Source organism: Tenrec ecaudatus, chromosome 2 (genome assembly GCF_050624435.1).
Source record: "Tenrec ecaudatus isolate mTenEca1 chromosome 2, mTenEca1.hap1, whole genome shotgun sequence".
Classification (NCBI taxonomy): Eukaryota; Metazoa; Chordata; class Mammalia; order Afrosoricida; family Tenrecidae; genus Tenrec; species Tenrec ecaudatus.
The window spans coordinates 8,965,230-8,974,230 of record NC_134531.1 but is presented as its reverse complement, the minus strand read 5'-3'; the positions used below and the strand labels follow the sequence as shown (position 1 = coordinate 8,974,230).

The following is a 9,001-nucleotide window of genomic DNA, read 5'->3' as shown; positions in this document are numbered from 1 at the left end:
CTAACACAGCTTATGTGTGGTAGAGCTGACTCGGTGACACCAGCAACAGCATTGACTTGTGCACTGAACTGCCCAGAAAGCCAGTGAATTCCATCCATAGGAAGATCCCTAATCTCCTTGCTACAGGGCATGCTTTTGGGTTTCCTGTTGGTTTCTTCTTCTAATAGACTTTATTTATTTATTTATTTTCCAGGAACCAAAAGCGAACGATGAATTTTCTATTCCAGACAGATTGTACATCTGCATAGGCTTCATTTCACCCGAAACTTCAAGGGAAAAAAAATAAAATACATTTACACAAGCATATGGACCATTTGATCTGTTGGGCAAGAGTAGATCCATCTAGCTCCCCAGATGGTTCTGGGTCCCAGTAACACCAACTATAGCTTCAGTTCTTCCTAGAGCTGAAGAGATGGCCAAACACTTGTGACCTTGGGCCCTGATGAAGGGCACAGAAGTTCTGGTATTAAATTGCTGGAGTTTGGGTTGTGTGGGAGTTGTGCATCCTGGCTCTCTCCGTCTGGCTGAGGTCTCTCCGCAGCCCCTGCAGCAGCTGGTTTAGGAGTGCCCCGTTGCTGTCTCTGCGAGGCAGGGGCAGGGTGGGAAGACAGTTCCCTTGATACTCCATGACTGCCATTTTGGCTCGATCCTGCTCACTCCGATTTGGGATCTGCACCATTCTTGTGTAGCCTCCATTCTGACCTTGGTATCGAGGGGCCAGCACTTTAAACAGCTTTGGGATCAAGTCCTTCTCCGTGAGCCAAAAGTCAGCCATGCGCATGGCTCGTTCGTTGGTGTCTCCTAGTTTCCCATAGTCGATAAGCTTCTCGGCGTAGCCTCTCACTTCGTCTACGCGCGCCCATGTTGCCTCGATGCGTTCGTATCGCACCAGTCCCGTCAGCAAGTTTCCGCAGCAGATGAATGCCGGACTCGGGACCAAGGCCCAGGCGGCGGAACACGAGGCCGTGCGAGATGGCAGCAGCCACCGTCAGCCGCATTTTCTAAGCTTCCTCCTGCCCCTTTCAGGCCGGAACTGGCGACTTTATTTTTTTTTAGAACAGTTTGACACGAACAGGAAAATTGAGAGGATAGTACAGAATTCTCACATACCCTACTTCTCTAGTTTTCCCTGGTATTAACCCATTTGTGGCGGTTACATAATCTCCTGCCAATTTAAGCAAAGGGGTGGAGTCTAGCCTGTCAATCACGTCATAGCCAACGGTGCTACTGTTTGGGTGAGGCTTTCTCCTGAAGATTCTGGGAACTCCTGTCTTCCACTCTGGAGGCAGGATGCACATACTCTCTGCTTCACATTCCTGAAGACAAGCCAGGCAGAGCTATGTTGATGGAGCCAGAACCCTGGAGCTGGAGGAGCCACATGGAGATCCATACCAGTGCTGAGATGCTTACACCACCGCCACTGGATCTACTAGACTTTCAACCCACTGGCCTGTGATATTCGCATTACATGTGTTTTGTGAGTCTGAAGAGGAATTTATAGACTGGCATTGGACATGTGGGCTAATATCAGACTTAGGGATTTGATCTGGACTGGGCCAGGATCTTTTCTTAATATACAATTAGTCTTTGATATAAAACTCGCTCTTACACATACATGAGTATCTCTGGATTTGTTTCTCTAGTCAACTCAAACTAACCCACCATTCATAGGCTGATGCATTTGTTCTAATTTATCTGTCATCAATAAAATATTCCACCAAAATCCATAGTGTGTCCAGATGTTCTTAGTGTTTACCTACCATCTGTTATGTTCCTGAAGTCAGTCCAGGAAGCCACATCACATTGGGTGATCAAGTCTCCTTAGGCTCCTATGGCCTGTGACATTATCACAGATTTTCCTTGATATGCATAGTTTTTAGAAGAATTAATAATGCATTCCATAGGATGCTCTTCTACTGTAATATGTCCAATGTTTTCTCATGTATAGACAGGGGCAGTGAGTTATGGGCTTGCTAAGACCAATGAGAATGTCATTTTCATCGCATTCTACTGCCAACAGGACTTTCCATGATTGACATTGACCCTCATCACCTGATTGAAGTTGTGTTGGTCAGTTTCTTCATTGTAAGACTTTCTGTCCCCTCGGTCATCCTCTGTCTGTACTGTCTCATTTGGAAAGAAGGCATTATGTACTCTGGAGGAGTTACTGAGTCTGTTTCTTGAGCAAAAGAGTTAAGAAATGTTGGGGAGAATGTGCCTTGATCCCTAAAACAGTCTTCCTGACCTCTTGATCACCTTCATTCCCTGATAACTTCTTTGCTATCCTCCCGGGCTTCTCCTATTTTCATCATCTCTACGTCCTCCCGCTCCTGTTAAGAGTTACAGTCTCAGAAACTCAAAAGAAGCAATTCTACCCGACCCTATTGGGTGGCTGTTAGTCAGCACCAACTTGACGGCAGTGAGTAGTAGTAGTAGTAGTAGTAGTAGTAGTAGTAGTAGTAGTACCTCCTCCCAACATCCCATACAGAGCTTTGTGCACAGTAGGTACTCAACAGCGGTTGGAGACTTGGACTAGAACTGGGTTTCTTCTAATACTAAACAAACTCCTCCAGGGACCTGGAAGTAAGTGAGAAGAGAGCTGTGGAATCAGAAAGTGGTTTTGTTGGTTCAACACTCTTCCCATGTCCCATCGGAATGTGGACAGACTGTACGGTCAGGCACTGCAGCTCATCTTCACTCTGTCCTGGTCTGGTTATCGGCAGCCATTGGATCCACTCCTAACACATGGAAGCTCCGTGCACAGTAGAATGAAGCGCTGTCTGGTCTTGTGCCATCCATGTGACCCATTGAAAACTGGACCATCTTGATGTAGGCATTTTATTGGCTGATTTTGGAACTTGGACCACTTGACCTGTCTTCCTAGTCCACCCTCACCGGAAAACGCTGACGAGACCTCTTCAGCATCAGGGCACACACACCTCCACTGACAAAGGTGGGTGGTTTGCTTGAGGTTGCATTGCCCAGGAGTCTAACTTAGGTCTCCCACATAGACGGTGAACTGAGCTCTCAATGCCCCCAGTAACCTTGTCCTCGTTCACACTTCAAGCTCCTACTTGGCAGATGCCTGATTTAGTTAAGCAGATTTTGTTCTTTGTACCAAGCTGCAAAGTGAAGAAGACTAATAGACCCTTCAAGGGAGGGAATGAACTTTATTGTACACAGCGGCCATAAGGGCAGCACGATCTCCTGAAAACCAAGACTCTAGTAAGTGGCTGGATGAGTCCTTAGAGATCTGGAGCTGGCATCCTGGATCTATGCGAGGAGGGGTCTGCCCCAGGTCATTTGCTCTCTGTGCTGGTTTCTTGGTGGCTCTTCCACCTCTCTTCCTTAGTTCCTTGCTCTCTCCTTGACCTTTGTCTTAGCTTCTGAGGGCTGCCATAAGAGAATACCACAAAGTCGGTAGATTATATGCCCAAGCACAGGAACAATCATGAGGATGGGATGGTCCAGGACTTCCATGTCATTTTGTCATGCATAAGGTTGCTATGGCAACCTAACTCGATGACACCTAACAACCACAAGTGGATTAAAAGAGCGTAACCTTATCGTCTCAAAGTTGTGGAGGCTAGAAGTTCAAGTCAACATGTCAGCCGGGCCATTCTTCTTAGGAAGCCCAAGCTGTGTTTCTCTCAGCTTCTAACATCCCCAAGAGTATGTGGCTTGGGGCAGTGTGGTAGTGACATAATCTGGTGCCAACTTGAGACTATTAAGAGTGAATAGGGAGGAGTTTAGCCTGTCAATCAGGTCACGGCTTGATGACCTCATTTGGAGATGCTATAGAGATAAATAGATGGTTGGAGGTGGCTGATACACAGACTCTTTGCTTGGTATTCCTGATGATAAGACACATGGAGCTACGCTAGAGCCCTGGAGCTGGAGGAGGCACGTGGAGGCCCTCGCCAATGCTGAGACGCTTACATTGCCACTGGATCCACAAGACTTTCCACCCACTGGCCTGTGATCTTCCTGTATTTGAAGTCACTGCATGTGTTGCGTGTCTGAAGATAAATTTATAGATTGGTTTTGGACTTATGGGATAATATCGGACTTATGAACTTGATCTGGACTGGTCTAGGATATTTTCTCAATATACAATTGAGCTTATATATAAAGCTCTTATAAATATATGTATGTCTATGAATTTGGTTTTCTAGTCCACCCAGACTAATAGACAGCATCTCTCCAGTTTAGGCCCTTAGCTTATCTCTTTATTTCTTTTTTTTACATAAGGACACCTCAACCCATTGCCAGTGAGTCAATTCCTACTCACGGTGACCTTATAGGCTAAGCTGGAACTGCTCCCTAGGATTTTGCGGGATGTGAATATTTTATGACAGTAGAAAATTTCATCTTTCTCTCAATGAGTGACTGGTTGGTTTGAACTGCCAACCAATGCATAATCTACCACTTCCCTAAGGTTGCCACTTAGAATGAGTCAGAAGACACACTTTTCTCCACTGGGTAAACTAGGGGGACAGCGAAAGCGAGGAAGGCCCTTGGTGAGACAGATCGACACAGTGGCTGCAACAATGTGGTCAAAGAGAAGAATCATTGTGAGCATGGTGCAGGACTGGGCAGTGTTCCCTTCTGTTGTGCACAGGGTCGCTGGGAGTCGGAACTGACTTGACGGCACCTAACTACAACAACTCCACTTAAAAGGGAGCCCTGGCGGAGCTGTCAAGTAAGGGCGGGACGGCAAGGTTTGTGGTTCAAACCACCAGCTGCTGCTCCTTGGGAGAGAGATGAGTCTATTTGTTCCTGTCAAGATTTATCATTTCGGAGCTTCTGTATAGGGTCGCCATGAGTCATAATTGGCTGGATGGCAGTGGGCTTGGGTTTGTTTTGGGGTGTTCTTTGGGGGGCTAATGCTGTCACTGAAAGCAGCCCTGTGACACAATGGTTAAAGAGCTCAGTTGCTCATGAAAGGCCAACAGTGTGAACCCACCAAGTGACTCCCCAGGAGAAAGGGGAGACCTTCTGCTTCTGCAGTGATTCACAGCCTTAGGAACCCCGTGAAGCAGGTCTGCCCTGCCCTCTGGAGGGTGGCTTTGGGTCGGAATTGACTGCCTTACAGCAGGTTTGTAGTCAGGTCGCAAACTCACTGTCATCCGAGGGACCCTATAGGACAGAGTGCAGCTGCCCCCTGTGGGTTTCTCAAACTGTAGCTCTTTTTCTTCTGCTTCAGTTTCTCTTCATCATTACAATTTATTTATTTATTTATTTTTACCGTTCTATTGGCCCTTAATCCACATATCCTACAATTCAATAGTTCAATCATATCAAAAAGAATTATACAATCATTACTCCAATTGATTTTTAGAACATTTTCATGTCTTTTTTTAATGGTTCAATCGCTTTTAAAATGAGTGGGCAATCACAATCAGTTTTAGTGCTCCTTCCTCTGTCCTGCATGCATTGTGTGCTCCCCAACCTCCTCACCCCCCCATCTCCCACCCCCCGACTCCTGCCTCCATTATGAACCCTTGCCTCAGTTATGACCTCCAAGCCTCTAACCCTTCTGTGCTTCACCAACTGGGAAACCCAACAAAAACACTAAGAAGCAGAAACAAAGTAACGCGGTAAGGATCAAATAATAATACAAAGATAAAACTACAAATAAGGAGTAAGCAAGAAAAGACCACCATCAGTATTTAAAGGTCAGAGAAGAAATTTTTGTCATGGAACAAGCAAGAAATACTTGCACCTAGAAGAATTTCAGGTTGGGTCAATAGGAAGGTTAACTAATCAAGTATCCAGTTCAATCATGATGACAATGATCTCTATCTGAGAGTAAAGCTGTTGGAGACCCTTGCCTGTGGCTACTAGAGAGGAGCTGTCAGAGGTTCAATCTGACCAGATGCTCTGCAGATGGGTTTTGGGGTCCCACTATCCTCCATAGCCTTCTATAAATTGAGTGCTCCTAATTTAGGCTCTGACATGTGGACTTAGCTGACTCCTTGCTTCAGTGGCTGCTTGTTTGAATACAAACCTTTAAGACTGCAGACCTGTTCCACTGGATACCCCGGCACCATCTGCTTTCTTCACCACCTTTTCTGTAGCACACTTATCTTCAGTGATCATTTCAGGCAGGTGAGTGTAGAGCAGGGCCGTGTGATCCAGACTAGAGTTCGGTGAGGGCCCCAATCCATCTGCTTGTCCCTGGGATGTGCACGACTCGGATTTACTTTGGGGGCTGTATTATGGCAACATGAAAATCCCAAAAGACCAACGACCCCAACAACAGCAACAAACCAATTAGCAGACAACAAGCAAACAAGCAAAACCAAAAACCCATGGAAACAGAAACAAGCAAAAAGACATTGCCAGTCATCCCCCTGTGATATAAGGCCATTGCCCTGGTAACAGCACCATTCTTTCCAATGACACAGCACTCTGGGCACTGTCGGTATGAAGAGTCTGCCCAAGTGCAGCTCCACCGTGAGCCACAACCCGTGCATTGTTGGGTTCAATCTCCCATTCGGTTGAGCGCTGTGTATCCTAAGCATGGGGATTGGTGCCAGGGGCAACTTCCGAGATCAATTCTTCTAAGGTTAGATCCCTACCCAACAGATCAAAACCTGTCCTGTCACTGTCAGGGGGCATCACAGTACTAAATATATGGCGATTCTGGGTCCCTTTCCAATGGACACCCACCAAGCAGGGATTCCCCCTCAAAATCCAATGACTGCCATTTCTATAGGTCTGAGGCGGCCACTCTCTGCTACCTCTCCCATCCGAGTACCCCAGTCATCAGTCTAAAGGCAGGGCTCAGTCCATTCTGCGGGGCCTCTATGTTAAGTCCTTCTGGTGTTGCTTTGCGTTATGCCATGCTGCCCTCCAGGTCAGCGTCCAAGGTCATCATGGTGGTTAGTTCATGGCATGGTTCACTGAGGGTTGAGTAGAAGCATATTCGTAGTGTCTACCCAGGAACATGAAATCTGGTCCATTGACCCCCAGAGACTGTAACTCTTTGCAGGAGCAGAGAGCCTGATTTTCCTCACTCGGAGCCGCTAGTGGTTTCAAATTGCCAACGTTGCAGATCATAGTTCAATGCACAACCATTATACCACCAGGGCTCCTACGGTTAAACATACTTCACTATGATTTCACGTTGCCTTAAATGATAATGTCTTCCAAGACCAGTTTCCCCACAAGGTCATGATCAAAGGTACCAGGGCTAATACTTTAACTGATCTTCCTGGAAGCCCTTCATCCTTCTTCAACTCATAGGGGCTTCACAGTCACAGTCAGAGAAGCCTCTTGGCCTGGGCTCTGCCTATATTCGGCTTTAGTTACCACTTCTCCATGATCAATTCTCAAAACCAAAACAAGTAATCATCCTCATTTTTTTCTTATCCATGGTTTCTCTTGGGTTGGGAGTTCATGAGTTTGGCTCCACGCAACAGACAGCAAAGAACGGTGCCTCTCTTTCTGCCTCCACCTTCCAGCTTGCTGGCCACCCCGAGAATCACTTAAAAGCTTGACCCAGATCCACATGACTGCACGCATGCACCGGCCTGGGATCTTCCTGCACTTGCATCGCTGCACGTGGCTGTGAGTCTGAAGAGGGACTGATGGACCAGTATCGGACTTATGGACTTGAGTTTATGGGCTTGAGTTGCACTGGGCCGGGATGTTTTCTTGATATATGATTACTTCTTGATATAAAGCTCTCTCTTGCACATAGATGAGTGTCACTGGATTTGTTTCTCTGGTCAACTCGGCCTAATACCAATGGGTAGCAGGGCTTGTGAAGGGAGGCAATTTCTCTGGCAGGGGGCTCGGGATGTTCCTGACAGCAGGGTTTACGTGAGCGAATCTAAGACACAGGCTGGAGACTTTCTGAAGTTGCAGCTGAAACACAGCCAGGAGGTCTTCAAAACTGCGTGGAGAGGTTGGCACGATGGACCTGAACTCGCGTGGTGACATGCATGGGATCCAACTCGTAGAAACCCCCCACTCCAATCAAACCTCCACTGAGTCTGGGTCCCTTTCCAATGGACACCCACCAAGCCAGGGGTTCCGTAGCTTGGGGATTTTTCCTCCTGGAAATAGTTCAACATGGCTCAACCTGTCTCATGGGAAACATGTCTCTCTAAGACCTGCGTGCCTCTCCACACTGGATGGGTGTCTCTTTCTCAAGGAGCTGCTTTCAGGGGTGTGTCTGAGAGGGTGGAAGGACCCCAGGGGGTGTAATCCCCAAGCGATTGTTTACAGGGGCCCCTTGGAAGGAGCGCAGCATAAAAGAGCAATAAGTGATCAAATTACTGAAAAGAAGATTCAACCGCCTAGTTGGTTTCTGGGTTTCCCCCACATCTGTGCCTGTGCCTCCGCGAGCAGTCCTCTGCCTTCCTGACAGAGCGCCCCACGGTGTGGGAGGGAGGCTGGGGGGTGGGGGGAGCTTCTATTTGTTCCTTTTCCACCTAGCACAGCCTGTTCTTCCCTCCAGGAATGTATTCCTGTCTTAGAAGCAGGGTGGGGAGGCGGAGTCAGCTCGCCCACCACCTGCTCTCCGTAGGAGGTGGCCTCCCGCAGGGAGGGGCACCAAGCCCAAACCCCAGAGGTTTCCGAGGGTCTGGAATGGAAGTGGGGGGGGGGCTGACGCTCTGCAGAGCCCCCAGGACAACTCATAATTCATCCAGAAGTACAAGTTGTGTGCTCCCAAGTCCCCACGCCTCAAGGTGTGTGAGTGTGGGGGGTCCCAGCACCTACACGTGGTCACCGAGTGCTGCCCCTTTACTGTCTCTTAGGACCATGGTCTCCTGGGGTCTGGCCCCCTCCTGAAGCATCATTTAACTCAGTGGGCAAGGATCTTGAGCAGGACACAGTCAAGGCCTCCACACCCAAGCTGGGCATCTCCTTTGACCCCTGAGTTCTCGCCACCCTGACTCAGGCATCCACACGCACATGTGGATTGTCCTTCAAAATCCCCGAATCATTATCCTGGTGTTTCATCCCAGGCCTACTGATCATCACGTCA

At 47.9% G+C, this 9,001-nt stretch overlaps 1 pseudogene; it reads right to left on the bottom strand.

Annotated features, from left to right (window-relative positions):
* Positions 1–334: 334 nt before the first annotated feature.
* On the bottom strand, positions 335–998 carry LOC142440701 (large ribosomal subunit protein bL17m pseudogene; annotated as a pseudogene).
* Between the last annotated feature and the right edge of the window lie 8,003 nt (positions 999–9,001).